Source organism: Doryrhamphus excisus, chromosome 5, assembly GCF_030265055.1.
Source record: "Doryrhamphus excisus isolate RoL2022-K1 chromosome 5, RoL_Dexc_1.0, whole genome shotgun sequence".
Taxonomy (NCBI): Eukaryota; Metazoa; Chordata; class Actinopteri; order Syngnathiformes; family Syngnathidae; genus Doryrhamphus; species Doryrhamphus excisus.
In genome coordinates this window covers 10,764,918-10,783,832 of record NC_080470.1, presented here as the reverse complement: position 1 = coordinate 10,783,832, position 18,915 = coordinate 10,764,918, and the positions used below count along the sequence as shown (strand labels likewise).

At 42.9% G+C, this 18,915-nt stretch overlaps 1 protein-coding gene across 1 annotated transcript in view; it reads left to right on the top strand.

Annotated features, from left to right (window-relative positions):
• Positions 1-12,513: 12,513 nt before the first annotated feature.
• The window catches only part of lingo3a (leucine rich repeat and Ig domain containing 3a), a 38,916-nt gene continuing 32,514 nt past the window's right edge, over positions 12,514-18,915 (top strand). The window contains exon 1 of the mRNA XM_058073680.1: positions 12,514-12,962. The gene's annotated coding sequence lies outside the window, so the exon portion shown is untranslated. The remainder of the gene's footprint in view (positions 12,963-18,915) is intronic.

The window sequence follows — 18,915 nt, the reverse complement described above, 5'->3', positions numbered from 1 at the left end:
GACTATGGCCTATTACTGTATTGGTCAGTAAGGCATCGGTGATGTGATGAGACGTGACATTAGCTTTCAAACTGCATGGAAACTGGCTACTCAGCCAGCTGATCTGAGTCCACTTGCCATGGCTGCGATTGTAATTTAGGTTTTTGGCGCATTTGTCTTTCTTCCCCACTTGGTTTGAATAAGTAATGGTTTTATTTCATTTGAACATGCATCAGATTACAATTGAGTGCATCACATAATCAGTTAACAGTTCCACGTGTCCAAAAGGAGTAGGAAGAAGCAAAGCTTATTAAATCCTACCCTTCCATCTGGTACTTTTACAATCAGTAACTGTTACATTTGTTCACTTCCTGCTTTCAATAATAAGTGATCCCATAGCCTATGCAATGTGATGGAAACAACCAATAATCGGTGTGTTAAGGTAACTATCGGGGTGTTATTTCACGTCTACATGGCTTTAATATTGTTACAACCTGTATTTTGAAAGTAAGCAGGTTTTGTACGCCCCAACTAAGAAAACATATCACAGAAATTCACTTGTGGCAATAGGATTTCAAACCAGTTAACCGCAATAAACAAGGGACGACCGATTTACAGTCTTATGTATGTTTGGCATGTGTAACCAACACGTTGCCACAATCACTTAGTTGGAATTTGTGCGAATTGTGCAGTAATTTTTAAAAAAGTAGTGAAGGTTTCTCTTGGAGATACATTGTCTAAGGTTAAAGGGAATACTCTTGTGGTGGGCAATACCACTGATTTTGTTTTGTAAAATTTAGGTTGGTATTGGAGATGCTGATCTGAGTCAGTACTTGTGCAAATACACCTAATTCCATCGTATTCTATATCTATTCTCCCGCTTATTCTGGTCCAGGTGGCATGGGCAACGGTCTCAGGGAATTCCAGACTTCCTGGTCTCCAGCGCCACAATTCTACCGGGCGGACAACAAGGCATTCCCAGGACACCTGTTGAGACATAATCTCACCAGCATGTAGGAAGGAGGTCTACCCAGGGGCTTCTCCTGGGTGGGCATGCCCAGAACACCTCACCATGGAGGCAGCAGTTCTACTCTGAGCCTTTCTCGAATGACTGAGCTCCTCGGGGTGTATTGGGGTACACCTGGCTGTTACCTGCTAGCTCTAGGCAGCAGCTTGTGGCTGTTCGATGTTAGCTAACTGCATCGCTGGGCTGTCCTGTTACTGGATAATTGTCATGATTCCACTGGTGGATAGCTAGCTATTGGCTGAGGCTGTTACCTGCTGGCGGCTTCATTGGACTGTGCTGACGCGGGATTGTTGTCGAGTCCACAGAGGCTTTTTGCCGCTGGATCAATTATCCGACGAGGGCCCAATGGACTGGCGGTCGCGTTTGTGGCTGTTAGCGCTGGAGGTCTTCATCAGGCGACTAGCTTGTTAACTGTTTTGAGGCCAGGGCTACATTCGGCTGCCTCCTGCCCTGACCTCTGGTGTCCAGAGTCAAGTTTGGAACTTGCCGCCACGATTGGCATTGGCCGCAGGAGCAGGTATGTCCTAAAGAAATGCCTCATGTCCGCTGGGATACATTGTGGTTGTCTATGAATTTTCTCATTTTGTACTAATAAACAAATCCTGTTGAGTTGTTGTGAGAAGCAGTGCAATATGATGACTGTGACATTGTCTTGCGAAAATTGATGTCATTTCTCACAAATGAGCCATTCTATTTAACGTATGACTCTTCGCCCTCGCTCACTTCCCTCACTGCCATGATTGATCTTTCACCTTCCCTTCCTTTGCTGCCTCAGCTGGTTTGGGGCTTGAACACTCCTGCTGATGGATGACCTCAGCTGTTGGCTGTTTTTCTTCAGCGACGGCCATGATGTGTGATCCATTTCATTTATATTCACGCCACCTACACAGCACCCTTACTTTTGTCAGGTCATTTCTTTTCGTTCTGGTTTCTGTCGCTCCCCTGTGTCCTCCATAAATGTTCATAAGGTGTGCATCCAAATACAACATTCATTTACATTTATTTTCATTTTAGATTCCATCTTCCCAAGTGTTTGATTTTTTTTGTTCATATTGGTATCTACGCTGATCCGGGTGTTGCGTTTGCTGGCATGGCACAACCGATCCCGCAGGTGATCCAACCAGACGTGGTGTATCTTCAACAGATCCTGGCATGTTGCAGGGTCCATGCAGGTTTTTGATTGAGTTGGGAACAGCCCGTATACCTGGCTATATCAGTGTAGCTCAGACCGCCCACCACATACCCAGTGCCCGGAGTTGTTGTTCACATGATAGACATGGCATGATGCCGTTCACTGGACTAACGTTGCTGGCCTTCTCTGGGCCTTTATGTTGGCCTCCAAAATCAATCTTCAAATTACGTGACAACATTATTGGGTCCACTTTTACTCAAAGACCAAACCATGTGCAATGAACCGTGGCAACATGACAACTCATTATCTCAACTACCTGAGTACCAAGTCAACAATAAATTCACAAAGCATAATTACAACCCTCCTACAAGTAGAAATACTGCAGTTTCTATTGACTGTCAGTATGTCGATGCATTAAAAACTTCCCGTCATGACCAGGCATATTACTTCCATGCACACCTGCTGCTTTCTTCTTGTCTGCATGGCAACAATCAATTATTAATCATTTCATTGAAGCACGGCACCATCCATCAAGATCACATCACCGCAACCCTGTCAACTGTATTTGCTGTACAGTTTAGGCTAAACGTTAAATGGAGAGTTTGTCAGTCTTAACGGTTAATGTGGCACCAGCATGTTCTTCCCCATTATGTGAGGGAGGGTTGTTGTCGTGTGTGTGTGTGTGTGTGTGTGTGTGTGTGTGTGTGTGTGTGTGCATGCCCCTTCTGACATTGGCGGGAAGCTGCTGGGTTTTGTCCATACTGACCCGCTGTTGTAGTTCTTGGGGCCGAGGGGCCATCTCTCTCGAGTGTTGCAAAACTGGCGCTGACCCAGAAACACGTCGCTTGCAGTCAATTGTGTTCCACTCCTTTGTGATAGAACACCAATGTGTGGGTCATTTTTCATCCTCCAGCCGCTCCAGCAGGCTGGCAGACGTGAGAAGTGAATAGGGAGAACATCTATCGAGCAAACATTGCCTTTTGGTTATTTGAGTTTATTGATGCACACAGCTGAAATGTATTTATTTAAGATTTGGTTTTGCCTTGTTTTGATACAATAGAGCCTCCTCTGTCCCTACGTTATTGCATTGTGCTTGCTGGGTTGAAGTCTTCACAAAGGGAAATCAAAGTGTGGCATTAAGACTACTTTTTTGTAGTCAATCCAGGCAGTATGCAGGTTGGTGCTTCTGGTCTTACAGGCTTGGGTGATTGCCCTGTCAACCAGTAGCTACGGCTCCACTGGTTTTATTGCCAATACATTTCTGTGCTCTGCTCATTGAGACACATGCTTACTCACTGTGGCCGCTGCTGTTAGCATCTAGTCAGTTTGTGCTGCCAGGTGTTCATTGAGTGTAGTTTTAGTTTGAGTATTGCTCTCAAATTCGGGTGGGTCTGTTCCAGTCTTCTACCTTGCCACTGACCGTAGACCTTAAGCTGGGTTGTCTTGAGCAGTTTATTCTCAAGGTTCATAACTAAAGAAGCCTCTCTTAGGAGATCTCTCCGGGTCACCATTATTTTTGGCCTCCAACCTTCTTCTCCATGGAGGTTGTTGTGCATGCTGCAGCTCTAGGATGCTGATGCCACTGCACATATTGGCCATTTGTTCTGATTGGTGTTCCCAGTAGGGATACATTATCCAATAGGGATTCTGATGGTACTTGACTGCCACAGCTTTCTTACCAAGGCTATGTTGACATTAAATTTAATATTGTGAATACAGCTGTATCTCTTCTTCATTATCCCTTCTTCTTTTCTCTATTCCACAGGAGGAAGCCGACTTCTCTCCTTTTTTTATTCCTTCTGCAAGCCCACACATCTCCCTGAGGCTTTTTTCCCTTCTTTCTCTCTTCTCCATAGCCTGCTAATCCACTCCCATGCACCCTCTTCATCGCTGTTTTTATTCTTGCTTGGGTTGATCTTTGGTGACTCACTAACCTCTGTCCAGGGCCAGTAGGCGTGGGGACTGTGCAACCTACGGAGGAACACGCGCAGTAGTGTCACGCAAACACTCAACAGGCTTATTAGTCATCAGGCTTTTGCATGCAAATCTTGACTTCAAGTCATGTTGGACAATGAAGGAAAGGTGCAACGAGGTGCAAACCAGGTTAATTAATTGGTTGTGATTAATCCATATATCTTTATCTAAATAAGTGAAGGTAGAAAATGAAACTAGAATAGAAAAATAAAATAGATAATACATTGACAATAAAGTCAATTAAAATAAAGGGATTAAAATGAACAGGGACAAACATTGTATAATGTATAAATAAATGCAGTAACTTATTAAATACTCATTTAAAAAGTGATAAATGAATGACATCAGGATAAATCAGAAAAATCTTTTGGAAACAGGAGTAGGGCATTTGTATTTTGTCTCTGTCTGATAAAAGTATGTACATGTCCACTTTTTGACACAAATGTATTGTCCTAACAAGTACAAAATGTTGACAAAAAAGACAAAACATATATTTATGTACTAATACGCATTATTACATCACGGCTCTGGCTCTTAAAAATTGTCCTGCCCTACCCATTTTAGGGGCTTTTAAAATGAAAATGGATCCCAGTGGGGCACTAAAGTATGTTACTGCTGGGCACCTGGCAAGTTACGGTATATGAAGTTATGGCGCAAGATATTCACAAGAAGTTCTCTTAATCTGCATTTAAAAAATGAAACCAGGCTCAACTTAAAACAAAAATACAAACCTCATGTAATGGCACTTCCACATCACATAGACGAAAACATTATAAACATACATGTGCTGTCTACATGTAGAATCTTCCCCTTTTTAAAGGCTCGTGTGTTAATACCGTGATACTGTGTCTGCATGTGCCATTAACGTCATCTCATGTCCATGCATGATAGGGCACATGCTTGGCACCGTGTGTTGGCGCTGGTGTGATAAATGAAGTCGGCGAGGACGACGTCTGCAGTGTTTGTGAAGTGCATGTGCCACCTCTGAGCTCAGCTCGCCTTCCCCTCAGGCTGATGAGCGGAGCGGCGAGCAAATTACTCACGCAGCCATTTTTTTTCATGGCTCCGCTGATGATCTAATACACATAAGAGAGTGGGTAGTGTGTTTGCTCTTTCTGTTCAGTGCGCCATCACAGCTGAAGCAGGGGCTCGCCAGCTAAAGGCCAGATGGGCACCGCACGGCACGGGGCCTTGAGGCTGAAGGACACACACACACACACACACACACATACTGGTGTGCATGCAAAGCAGGTACGACACACACAAATGCTCCAAAATGCACACCTCATTTAGTGTGTCTCGTGCACAATCCCAAGACTTCCTGTGATGCCCAGTATGCATGCTCAGTGAGACTGTTCTCTGGTCTGTTTTTAGCCAAGGTGTGATCACAATGTTGGCTGATATTTGATAGCAATTGAAAGTTGATACTTCAATACAAGTCCCACACACATGCACACACACACACACAGACACCCACACACATGTTGTTAGGTAACTCAAGGTCAGCGTTTGTTTGTTGTCCTTCCAGCTCCTGTTTGTGCCACATCAAATGTAGTTAAGTAACTTCGGAGCATATACAGAATCTGTACACCCCTCAATTTCAGGAAGCATTTTTATTACATAATGTCTAAAGGGACAATACTATAGAAAGTACACATAGATATATATTTTAGTGGAGTCAGGGTAATGCTTGGACAGATAGTTGGTCGGATAGTAAAGATTTATAGGAAGGATGGTCTAGGGGCAGACCTAAGACAAAGTGGAAGAATTATGTCTCAAAACCGGTCTGAGAAAGTCTTGGTGTACTCCCGGTGGAACTGGAATTGATGGCCAGACGCCGGGAAGTCTGGGCTTTCCGACTGAGACTGCTGCCCCACAACCTAGACCGGTTATAAGTGGAATAAAATGGATGGATGTAGAAATAGTGCAGATTCACCAACTAAATGCGTGTCGACGTTAGGGGTGTCACGATCTTGTCATGAGATCTCACAGGATTAAAACGTGACAAGATTTCATGTTTTGAAGAAAAGCTGTCAACAAGGCGTTCATTAAGTGCTTTACACACACCTTGCAATTCAACCTACCTTGGTGTAGCTTCAGTGTTAGTGAGTGACGTGTAGCTTTTTTTGCATCAAGTTGAATTGCCGTCGTCTTAATGTCCAAGCAGAAGCTGTAGTAATTCTACATTCGATCAAAGTTACCTAAGATTTTTCAGATCAAACACACAGATGATCAGACTTGTCTGCACCCTATTTACTCTTGTTACTTTTTTGGGGGGATTGTTGACCGGAAAGGATGTACACGCCAAGAGCTCTGCTGTCGCAAGTAGAGCTTTGAACTATTTTAGCATTCGGGAACAGAAGATCAGGACATCTTGCTGACACCCTCAACTGGAACTCGAACAGGTGAAAGTTACAAATTATTTGACGTGGTACCCTCAGCCCCCAGAGTGCTTTGCTGTACTGTTGTTATAAATGGCAAATAAATTATGTATTTAAAGCTCACATATCTGTAGTTGGTTATTTTGCATTATTTGTTAGTATCGTCTTGTCTGTTATCTACATATCACATTGCTGTGTACCACTTTATTTAAGACAACGTGAGTAAGGATTGTAGGTGGAATATTAACGATCCCGCGATTTCATTATGAACTCTGGCATTGTGCTCCTTGTTAAAGAAGGGCTTAACAACTTTTTGTGCAATACAGTGTTCACTGCATTTTGCTACAATCTCCGCAAATGCAATGTTAATGCTACGTGCTCTACATTGGTTCTCATAAAGGGAAAATCCCAATACCGATGTCAGATTTTGAGGCTTATATCGGGCCGATAATTATCGATGGCCAATAGTAACAGACATCTCTAATTGTCACTTGATTGCTAAAATGTGAGCAGTATAAAGCAATACAGTACACACTTTCTTTTTTTACATTAAAATAAGAAAAACAACTTCATTCCAAGTTGAGCATTTCCTCAGGTATGCCTGCAGGTGAAATGTTATTTTACAAGATATCTGGAGACTGGCTTTACAAATAAACATGACTAGACTACAATCAAGGAATTCCCCCAACTAGAAGAAAGTTTATACCAATGCTTCCATTTGCTGTCTTTTTAGGAACAGTTGCATGGGAGTTTGCCTCTTGCCCTTCTCATCTTTTCTTCCTCACTTCTTTGCTGTCTGTTGTTGTTGTTTTATTTTGATGTAGGGATTGTCTACTAATGAGGCTAACAGCTTCACTCTCCCTGAGGACAAGTAGCTTAATGTTGGAGACTTTCACAGATTTAGTCCTGCCCTTCTTTGTCAGTGTGTGATTCTAGTTGTGTTCTGTGGTAGCTACTGAGGCTAAATATTCATCATTCATTTTCTACTGCTTATCCTCACGAGGTGCGGGGGTGCTGGAGCCTACCCCAGCTGTTTTTGGGCGAGAGGCGGGGTACAACCTGGACTAGTCGCCAGCCAATCACAGGGCACATATAGACAAACAACCATTCACACTCACATTCATACCTATGGACAATTTGGAGTCACCAATTAACCTAGCATGTTTTTGGAATGTGGGAGGAAACCGGAGTACCCGGAGAAAACCCACGCATGCACGGGGAGAACATGCAAACTCCACACAGAGATGGCCGCGGCTGGAATTGAACTTGGGTCTCCTAGCTGTGAAGCCTACACACGAACCACTCGTCCGCTGTGCAGTGGCTAAATATAATAATACAAATGTAAAGTTAAGAAACGCTTGTACATTGTACATGTGAGATGTTACTGATGAAATTATCCATATATTTATTTCAGTGCCGAGGCATAACAATTTCCATAGTAAAGTAATTTTGCTATAAAAATGCATAAAACTGTGTACCTTCATTGGATTCAGTTCACCCCCCATCTGTGGCACAGGGAAAAGTAATAAGGGCACTCGGAAATTGACAAATGGCTTTACAGTCCAGAGTTGATGTACCGCCTCTTCAACCTGCACAGTTAGCTGGGTGCATTGCCTTCATGTTTTATGTATTACGTATTTATCAACATTCGCCCGCTCAATAATTTACTGCAGAATGCTAAGGTGCAATATTCAGCCAGAGAGAAAGTCCTGGAAGGATGGCAGCACGTGTGAAGCATGGAGGCGAGAGGATGCATGAGGGTATTATTACTGTGCTTTAAGGGGGAGCCTCCTGGGGAAAGTGCTGAGGACATTCATGAAGGTCAGAGCACCACAAAGAAGTAGTGCACCGCTATGGGTTATAAAAAAGAATAATGCTCATTCAATTTTTTCCCGTACATAGTGTGACACTACTGTGATGAGAGACCTGTCAAAAAAAGACAAAAGGTATATTATGTCAACGCTAGACGAGGTGAAACATGGCGCAACCTCCATTTTCACCTGGATATGATACCGCCTCGGGCGTGATCTGTTGTCTGAAAGGATGCCTGCAGGAAGAGTTGTGCTCTTCCGCTGCTTGGTGCATCGACTCGAGTCAGTAGGGCCCCCAGAACTAAAGTGAAAGTAAAGAGGAAAAGAAGGGCACAGTGTGTTAATGAACAAACAGGAGAGGAGAGAATCAGTGCTCTATGCAAATGCAGCATTGATTGTTAGTGCATCTGCAACATCCCACGCTTTACAGCATGTATACACCCTGACATTGTACAAATATCCATTAGCGGTTTATGAGGAAACATCTTCCGACATTTTAATATTTATTCTTTGAAGGATAATGACAAACACCTCTGTAGGTTGGGAAACTAAAAACATGCTCACTCTGTTATGCATGACTTGATGTCTTCTGTAAATCCTGTGCGACTTCAACTCTGAAGTTTGCTTTTTATTTGGCTTTTAGGCTTACTAAATTTTGTGTGTGTGACGTGAACGTGCAAAGATGACCAGGGGCATAGCACCAAATTCCCATTTTGTCGGACCTTGTACAACACCCTCCTGAAAGATCCCTATCCTTACTCTAAATTCACCCCCTCTACCACTTATACACACACACACACACACACACACACACACACACAAAGTACAATACACATGTACTAAATAACTAATTAATTTGGTTGACATTTTCTTCGACAGTCCTTAAATGCATCATATTTATCTGCTATAAATGTTGACATACAGTACTGCAACAGATGTATTTTCCCCTTTCTTCTACCACCTCATCCTTGTTCACAAATACTGACGCTGTGAGATTGCACAAAGGTGAGTCTTGATAATGTTCGGATGTTTTTGTTGACTGCAAGTGTTCGCTAGCAGCAGTTTGTTCCTCCTGGTACACCATTACCACTTTTCCATCCCCTTTGATAGCCCTGACAATGACCATAGAACAGGAAATTGTAGTAGTATCACAACAAAAGCACTATGTACATCTGTCCTGACTGCTCAGTACAACATGGGTAAAAGAGAAATGGTGAGCTGTCTTGATATGAAGAGACTTTTCTGTAAGGGAAAGAGTAGGGGAGTCTTTGATTTAATGTGTTATTACTATTGACTTGTTTTTGTACTTTGTTAGGAGGGTGAAAAAGTGTGATGTATTAAGTCTTTATGCTTGGCAACCTAACCCAGCAATGCCTCCCTGTTTGTCATTAAAGTGTACAATCATTCATTCATTTTCTACCGCTTTTTCAAACAACCATTCACACTCACATTCATACCTATGGACAATTTGGAGTGGCCAATTAACCTAGGAATTTTTGGAATGTGGGGAGGAAACCGGAGTACCTGGAAAAAACATGCATGCACGGGGAGAACATGCAAACTCCACACAGAGATGGCCGAGGGTGGAATTGAACCCTGGTCTCCTAGCTGTGAGGTCTGCACGCTAACCACTCGACTGCCGTGCCGCCCGTGAGTACAATTATTTTTTCTTTTTATGTTGTATTCTATACAGTGGTTGACCTCTTTTTACAACAGGTAGGGATGTTAAAATGTTAAAACTTTGAACTGAAAAAAATTACTTATTCAGAAGTTTCAGATCATGAGGTTTGGACACTTGGAATGGAGCCCCGTAAGAAGTTTGGGATGGCTCTGAACACTTTTTTTTGTTGTTGTAAGATCCCAAATAAGGAAGCCTGGCTATCTGTGACGTGACGTGAATGGGTGTGCCCGGGTACAAGCTTTAGGCTTTGCATGGACGAAACTGGACTATCCGCCAAACTGTTGTTGACGTCCAGTGGCTTTCCAAAGTTACTTGGTCATGTTGAAGAGTCAGAAGTGCAAGCTAGAAGTAACAATTTATCAGTGTCCTAATTGTTTATTTTGTAAGTGTTTGTATTACAGAGTGTGCATACAGGGAGTGGTGTGAAAATGACAAGAGTACCGATGTCTGGCTTTCCACCATAGTGCTCTACCCAAGTTTTTTTAAAACGTGGGTAGTCCAGCAAAATAAATGTGTAATGACCACATTTCTACTAGCGATATTGTAGAAAACCTATGTTACCATTCTGAGTTCATACACTCCAAGTCAGGTTCTCCAACTAGTAGCTCATGAGCTACCAGTAGTGACGTAGTCAACGCTGTAGGTTGTGTTCTGGGTAAGTATTGCGTACTGACAGGCTCCATTCAGCCTGTGACTTCCTTTTATATGGGTTTCCACGGGCTGGTACAAGCTGTTAGCTAAGCTGAGTGTGACCAATCACGGTGGGGTGTGTGTTCCCAGAGGAGGGCTTTGGGTGGAATAATTTAAAACAGACCATTTTGGAAATCCAAGGGCATACAACTGGAAGATTTTGGAAGATCTAGAATGCTTTCTGTGTTTTGTTTTCACATCTAAAATGTTATTCCAAGAAATCAAAGATGAAGTTTGAATCATCACATGTTGCTTCCCAGCAGGCTTTGCTGTACTGCTTTGTAAGTAGTTGTTCATGTTAAGTGTTTTATGTTATATACATTGTTTGTTCATTGCATGTAGGATTGGTAATGGACCTGTGTGGATTTACGTAACGCTTGTTTGTTCTCTTCTGTTAATCTGACAACATGACTATGGTCAGTGTTAGGACTTGTATGTCTCATGAGCAACCTTGAACAATGGTTTCCTTGTCATTGTTAATAAAGCCATGGCTTGAATATAGCTGATTGTAATAGTTTTTCTTTCAGTGTGCCTGTAAAGACATAACAAAGGAAGTTTCTGCAGTAATTTTCTATATGTGTGCAGCATGCTGATAACATTCCAGTATTACACCAGCTGAAACATGACAGCGTATCTACCGTACCCTGCAAACCCACAAGGACAAAAACCAGATTGGGCTAGAATCCACACAGTGAAACACAGACCCCAGCCAATGCTGAGCAATCCCAATTTGGATGGACACCAAATTGAAGCCTACATCATACATCTGTCTAAATGTTGTCATTGTGATTCATATGCATTGACTGAAAGTCAGGCAACGGCTTCATCCCCCTCAGCACTCATGGGGCACTTCATTAGGTACATCTGTGCAATCTTATGGTGTCGATATAAGAGTTGTATGGAACATAATCTGCCTTGACACCCCCCCCCACCACTGTCCCAAAGCCCTCCTGCGAGCTTGACATTGACATCTGACGATTTCAACTTTTGATAAAAGAAGTAACTGAAGGAATTACTAGATATGATTGAGTCCCAGAACCCTTCCCTTCGCTCTCCTGGTTCCATTGTTCACTCGTGACGTAACCCAAGATATAAACCCAAAATAGCTTCACATGCTTACTAAACACAAAAGTATAAAGTGTATAGTTTCTCACCACTGAATGGTAATGTAAGATGATCCACGAACAAATGGAATTGGAGTCAATGTGTAGCAATGAGAGCACATTATGGTGCATTCAAGGGCCGCCAAACAAATTACAACATCTCAATCAGTGACGCATTAAGACATAAGCATGTATACATTGGCTTCACACAGTAGTACATGTATGCTGTACAGTTTACTTGCAATAGCACATATTGAATACAATTATTCACCTTATGGTGAATGAGATGTGTTTTTGCAGAAAAAGCGGCCTATTTTCAGAGAAAACTAATTTATTTTTTGTGAACAATTTGTAAAGCTGTAAATGCTGAATTGTGACTGTTTCCTTTACATTGTTTATGTACTTCTATCATTCCGTCTTATGAAATACAGTAGAGCGTACACACTAAAGCAGTGCAAGAGCCGTGACTTGGACAATAAAACTCAATAAACATCAATTTAATTGCCATCATATCATGTAAACAATGAAAAATAGTACTGTATCACAGTTTATTCATGTGGTGTGCATTTTCTATACATTTATTCATTACCTCATTTTATGTTTTATATTCACAAGTTATTACGGGCACACGCACGCACCAAGGTTGCAATATTGGGTTGAATATTTAAGGGTGAAAAGCTCGTTTTCCATTTCCCTTGTAGAACTTGAATGCAGCACAAAACAAAACCACTGACTGAGGGGAAGAGAGCGAAAGAGAGAAAGCGGATGATCCCTCATTGAACAGCAGCACAGACCTGTTTCAAACACCCACCCACCCACACACACACACACACACACACACATGCACCCCAGCGACGAAAGCAGCATCAGTCCGAGCCCCTCGCCGCTTCTCCGAGGCACAAAGCGAACGGAGCAGTTCGCCAGAAGACGAGGACGAGCCGCCACAGTCTTCACGGCACCAGGAGGAGCGGACGTGGTGGAGAGGATGAGGAGAGCTTCTTTTGGAAGGTGTTAGATCATTCAATAGCAGTGCCGGGAAGAAGCGGAGAAGAGAGGGAGTGTAGGCGGTGAAGCCGGTGCTGCTGCTGCTGCTGGAAGGAAGGAAGGAAGGAAGAAGAGGCTGAGAAATCACCCCCCATCGACTTGCGGATGTGGAAGAAGCACCAGTCAAGTTCTCGTCCTGAGTGAGCCTCTTTTGCCATTTTTCCCTGCACACTTTTGCACACTATTCCCGCCTCTAATAATACACACTCCCATGAGGCGTATAAGAGTCTTTTATCCACTTTGAGGATCATCCCAGTACTACTTCTCTTAGTGCTGATAGATGCCTTTTGTTATTGTCATCCTCCAAACATGTCTGTGCCTTGCATCCATGCAAGCACCCATGGGGGGGGGGGGGGGGGGGGGGGGGGTATTCTCTGAGCAGCTCTCAATCAGATTGTAATGATCTAAAAGGCGCTGTGTGATATGGGAGGGTGCAGGTTTTTTTTTATCGATTCCTGCAGTCGTTGGTGTGACACATCTAAGCCTTGGAGTGCAGGTCGGACAAGGCTTTTTTTTAATTTCATTTCCTCCCGCAAAGCTTCAGGACAGTTTCAGCCAATAAGAAGTGTCAGTCAACTGCCAAAAGCAAACTATAATGCAGATTACCAACAATCTTAATGGGCTTTTTGTCACCGAGAAATGAGCAACATTCTGCAGTGTATATCGTATTGACTAATGGCATCTGTCACTGCGCCGATGGATGCTCATACATGAGCAGTAGGCAACAAATACATGCCAAGTCAATTTGTTGTGGATGAGTTGTTTAACGTCCTAATGTTTCATAAAACTGTAGAATGTTGGCATGGCAACTTGTTTGTTTCTGGTGAAGTTGGTTGTGAAAGACGACCAAAGTGGAACGAGTCTTGGACTGGCTGACATTGCTTGTACATTTACACGAGTTGACATTTCTGCAAATATTGTATGATGTGTTTTCTTGGGAGAACACGAAAAAAACAACACTTTGATACAATGTAAAGTAGTCAGTGTACAGCTCCTCACTAGGGTACACCCAGGACTGGTAGCCAGCCAATCACAGGGCACATATAGACAAACAACCATTCACACTCACCTTCTCACAGGAAACCGGATTACCACGGGGAGACCATGCAAACTCCACACAGAGATGCCCAATCGGGGAATCGGTCTCCTAGCTGCATGGCCTGCGAGTTCAGTCCCACCCTCAGCCATCTCTGTGTGGAGTTTGCATGTTCTCCCTGTGCATGCGTGGGTTTTCTTCGGGTACTCCGGTTTCCTCCCACATTCCAAAAATTGGCGACTCCAAATTGTCCATAGGTATGAATGTGAGTGTGAATGGTTGTTTGTCTATATGTGCCCTGTGATTGGCTGGCGACCAGTCCAGGGTGTACAGCGCCTCTCGCCCGAAGACAGTCGGGATAGGCTCCAGCATCCCTGCAACCCTTGTGAGCATAGGCGGTAGAAAATGAATGAATGATATAATGATTGTGTGTTATATGATATAATCATGTGACTCATTAGTGTTCCAAGGTGTTAAGTGTATGTAAATATGGAGCAGCTGTGTTTAAACTTTGTGTTATCACTCTCACACGCTCTCGTACTGGTCACTGGAAGTTCAACGTGGCACTTCATGGCAAAGAACTCTATAAGGTTGTGAGATAATACTTGGCATAATACTTGGAACAGTTGATCATGACATGGTGGCCATGATCATACTGTTCTTTAACAGGACAGCTTCCACTTAGCCTTAGTCCACTAAAGAAGTTGGGTGTACATGATCAGTGACAACAGGTAGAAGTGCGGGAAGAAGAAAAGAAAAACAAAAAACACATGTAGGGGCAGTCGTGGCAGAAGGCTCAAGTGGAAATCCACTTCTAATAGTGGAGAAGCCAGTTCAAGATTCTGTTGTAAATGATGATGACGGCTGTGTTTGCATGAGAGGCGAGTATGACAAGTGGATCAGACATTTTATTGAGCTTGTTGGGTATGGTAGAGACGGGGATCTGAACATTTCTGAGCCTGGTGATGTCATAATATGCACATTAGATGCGTGAATTTACCTGCATCACAAACTCTGGGACATACTCAGGATTTTTTCTTGTTCGCATGATGTCTTTATCTCCAACCATTTTCAAGGGACAACCTTCTTGGAAAGGAGGGTTGATTCAGACGTACAATGCTGGAAATTACACTTAAAAAAATGTACCTTAAATTGCGTGATGTCGGTGAATAAATGCGATTGTGTGATTCAAATGTTCTACTACTATTAAAGTGACTCGTGTTAGACAGACTTGTGTGGTGTATTTTAGCTTGACTGACATTCAGTTCATTTGGAGCTCTGAATACATACAAATATACTGTATATCATTTATCTCTCATTAAATAGAGTAAAAATTGGCATATTTCTGACAAGTGATTAATCATGATGAATTTGTTTTTGTTTAAATATGTGATTAATCTGATTAATTTAAAAATCGTTTGGCAGCTCTAATTAAAAATTGTATCCTTACTGAATATTAGCATTTTGAGGTCTACATGTACTCACTTTTATTGGCAGCGGTTCAGACATTCATGGCTGGGATTTCATTATTGCCGTACAGCGGCGACGGCGAATCAGGAGGTGACTGCTATTGTGGTATGTAAGTGCCATGTCAAGACAGATAGACGTCACAGTGTTCAACTTTAGCCACATTTTCTGTTTGTTTGTGTCTCTTTTATTGCCTTGTTGCTTTCTTTAGCCTCTTCAGTCTTGCCGCATCCTCACACCTGCTTCCTTCTTCGTCCTTTCCGTGGGTGACGTCCTCGTTTTTGTGACGTGATCCTCAAAACAGAAAAAGAATCCTTGAATATTTTTTGTCAAATTATTTGAATAATCATTGCAGCCATAAAGATATAATCAAATACTTGCAGAAATGTGAGGGGTGTAATCAGTTTTGTGACGTACTGTAGAAGCAGGCAAGAGAAGGACATTAAAGGCAAGGGTTTAGTGTGTCGGAAATGAGTGAGTTCGCCGCCAATCTAAATAGGGTCTTTTGCGTCTTTCAAACTTCAGCCTTCCTCTCCCCGGGCGAAAGCCCTCTGAGCCAAGTTCTTATTGACAGAGCCGTTCCTGCGTCTTAATGTGAAGATGTCCGAGGCAGCTTCCGCATGTCATTATCAGCACCGCTTTGTTGCAGTGTTGACATTATGGATCACTGGCTGCTTGTCAGGAGCCACAAGAGCTGCTTTGTGTAAACATCAACACGGAGGATTGGGATGAATGGAACAGCAGGGCAAAGCAGTGCTAGGTGCTCTGATGATGCCAGTAATGAAATGTCTGCTGACAGGTCAATTAGTCCCTCCATGAAGTGCGTTGTTGAACCGTGGGCCTCCACCCTCGTCCGTTTCTTTATCCTGCTTTTCTCTACATAAAGCTGTCAGCGGCGCTCAAGAGCGACATTAAGTCCACTTAACGATATCGCTGCCAGGCTGCATTGTTTTCGACTTAACGGCGACCATAAAACACGCATGCAGTCAGCAAGATGAAGCTATTGATGCCTTTCTCAAAGAAATAAGGAGTAACTGTCACATGGCTGCATGCACGCTGGCACAGCGTTTTGTCAAGGTTAGAAGACAGCCAGCTGGCTGTCCTCCACTGTAGCGCCATTAAACTGTTTGGAAGGGGCTGTAATCTAAATGCAGATCTCGGGGTGGGGGGCATCAAGGGATCAACATTTCTAAAGGTGACAGCATGCACCCCAAACAAAGACAATTTCCAAGATAAGTACAAATTATAAATGAGGAATGGATGAAATTCACTGGTGATGGTGACTATCTTTGGGCCCATGGTTATTTCAGCGAGTCAGCTATGCATAGGGTTCTTTATTAGGGCACTCAATTTAATGCAAGTGGAGTATATCAAAGTAGTTCAGATAAGAAAATTTGATGTTGATGGAGTACTCTTGCTAGTATTGGAGATAAACTTACATAAATGTATATGTAAATTACTGTAAACTTACCTGATTTGTTTACTCTGACGCAAACCAGTTCCCATGCCGCTGTTTTTTCAATTATTCATTCATTCATTTTCTACCGCTTTTTCCTCACGAGGGTCGCGGGGGTGCTGGAGCCTATCCCAGCTGTCTTCGGGCGAGAGGCGGGGTACACCCTGGACTGGTCGCCAGCCAATCACAGGGCACATATAGACAAACAACCATTCACACTCACATTCATACCTATGGACAATTTGGAGTCACCAATTAACCTAACATGTTTTTGGAATGTGGGAGGAAACCGGAGTACCCGGAGAAAACCCACGCATGTACGAGGAGAACATGCAAACTCCACACAGAGATGGCCGAGGGTGGAATTGAACCCTGGTCTCCTAGCTGTGAGGTCTGCGTGCTAACCACTCGTCCGTCGTGCCGCCCGCTGTTTTTTCAATTATCTCTAATTTATTCTTTCGAACTGTCAAATAGGGAAAGTATGACTTTTTTTCCTCCATGCATACCTATGTGAGGGAGAACTGAATAGCATCCTGTATGCTCATCCTCAGAATTCAGCCAGGGTGCATTCATGGTCTCACACAAAGTTGGATTTTTAAGAACTCATTACAAAAATATGCATTTTCACAGGTGTTAAAAAATATTCAAGCATTGCAAAGGGAGCCACAAAAAAGAGACTCGAGCCATGGGTTTCCCACCCCTGACCGAGCCAGATGTGGTGACCTCTCAATATGATGCACTGTAGTGTTGGGTTGCCACTGGTATTAATTGGAGGGGCAGTGTAGAAACCAAAGGTTGTGGTGAGGATCTGGATAATGATGCAGATATAGGAAAAGTCTCTGGAATCGTGTCCAGAATTAAAAATGCCATTCATTATAAAAGCTGAATTTTTTAGTTGGGAGTCCGCTTTTCTGGTCTTTACTTTTAATATACAGTTATTATTCAGGTCTGACCTAAAAGTTGTATGAAAAGTACAAAATGGGCCTGAGTGGAAATAATGAGGGGAATATCTAGTGAAGTACTACATTGTTATTGGTCATGTATTTAATTCCAGTGGCCTTAAAAGCTCTGTCATGTCGGGGAGTGCATTGATCTCCTTAATGTGTTCTTATGCTGTGACCATGATGCAATGTATGCCTCGGACTACATAATTCATAACTATCGTAGCTTACATGAATAATAAATATCTCAAACGCTTGTTTTTGATGAAGCGATGCGCCACAGAAACATGCACTTGAGACATGTTCACAGGTCTTAATGGCTGTTTTGAAGTAAATGTCCCGCCTTTTCACACCTTGCAGCAGTTTTTAGCAGCCCGTCAGGTTTAGATCAAGAGTGTCAGGTGTTGATGATACTTGGCTTGACAGGCGGTCTGAAGCTGCAGGCCGGATACCTCGTGAAGGCTATGCAGTGAGGAGAAGGAGGGTCCTACTGGTTGTGTGCTGCATATTTCATGTTTCCTTCCGTTCAAAGCGATATTGGTGGAGTTATGTAATGACTCAAATGGAACGCTGAGCATCTCATGGTGTTTGTAGGCTCTGTTTTTTTCAGTCCTGTTTCCACCTAGGAGGGCAGTCAGTTTGGGATCGGATGCAATTCCATATCCCGACATGACTTAACATGACTCTACTCAACAATTACTTTTTCTGTTGGCAAAAGCTAGTATTTCTAGTAGTTGGCGTCTAAGCACCTTGAGCAGAGGGGGTACGACGATATGGGTACGATGGCAATATAGGTTCAATAGGTATGAATGTGAGTGTGAATGATATGTGCCCTGTGATTGGCTGGCAACCATTCCAGGGTGTACCCCGCCTCTTGCCTGAAGGCAGCTGGTATAGGCTCCAGCATGAAGATAAGCGCCAAAGAAAATTGATGGATAGCCATTTGCTGTTTTATACTCCACAGTCTCCACTTTCCTGCTTTTTTTCTTGCTGCCCACAGTTTCCTCTTGGATAAAATTAGTCTCCATATCATAGTAAATACAGAGAAGACCCTTATTATCCTCCATTGTTTGTTAGCTGTAAACAGTTAGTGTCATGCGTTTTTTGTTCCAGAGGTACTATGTTGCATTGCAACACAGTTGTGCAAGAGTACACTTGTTTCTCCATTTTATATGCTTCCAAGGCTGCTGTGA